The sequence below is a fragment of the Bos taurus genome, chromosome 3, assembly GCF_002263795.3.
Source record: "Bos taurus isolate L1 Dominette 01449 registration number 42190680 breed Hereford chromosome 3, ARS-UCD2.0, whole genome shotgun sequence".
NCBI classification, from domain to species: Eukaryota; Metazoa; Chordata; class Mammalia; order Artiodactyla; family Bovidae; genus Bos; species Bos taurus.
Genome location: NC_037330.1, coordinates 38,574,307 through 38,575,003, shown reverse-complemented (window position 1 = coordinate 38,575,003; position 697 = coordinate 38,574,307). Strand labels below are relative to the sequence as shown.

The window sequence follows — 697 nt, the reverse complement described above, 5'->3', positions numbered from 1 at the left end:
TTGCAAACAGCAAGATTTCATTCTTTTTTTATGACTAATATTATATCGTTGTCAAAATGTCTATCCATTCCTCTATTGATGGAGACTTAGATTGTTGCTAGGTCTTGGCTATTGTAAATAATACTGCAATTAGTAATGGATGTATAGATCTTTTTAAGTTAGTGTTTTTATTTTCTTCGGATAAATACCCAAGAGTTATGCTATTTTTTTTTAAATGGTGCAAGTATGATTTATTAAGCTTAGTACCTTAGTACAGGTGCTTAGTACTTAGTACCCTGTGCCTTAGTATAGATGCTGAGGTTTGCTGAAGGAGCTCTTAATGTTCAGGCCTGGAGGAAATTCTGCCAATTTTTATTGAGCAGTGACACCAGGAAGTTGACAGTGGATATTGTACACAATCTCATCTATCGTCCTCATGTGGCCAGCAACCACTACCATGGACTTTACTTCATCAACTTTGGCCACCATGTTCTTATTCTGGGTCAGCAAGGAAGGGAACTTGTCAGCCTTATTCAGGTCTACACCCAGGATTTGTGGAATCTGCTTGATAAGAGACTCTTGAAGCCAAAAAGGCGTCATAGTTCTTGGCCAGCATCTTGACCAATTTCTTATTCTTGTTGAGTTTCTTCAGTGCCTTGTCGTCCTTGTGGGGGATGTCCACAGCTTTGGCCTCATCACAATGTCCCCCAGAACACAT

The 697-nt window shown here is 39.3% G+C and overlaps 1 pseudogene; it reads right to left on the bottom strand.

The window, feature by feature from the left end:
• Positions 1 to 282: 282 nt before the first annotated feature.
• LOC787637 (large ribosomal subunit protein uL1-like) lies at positions 283 to 697 on the bottom strand (annotated as a pseudogene).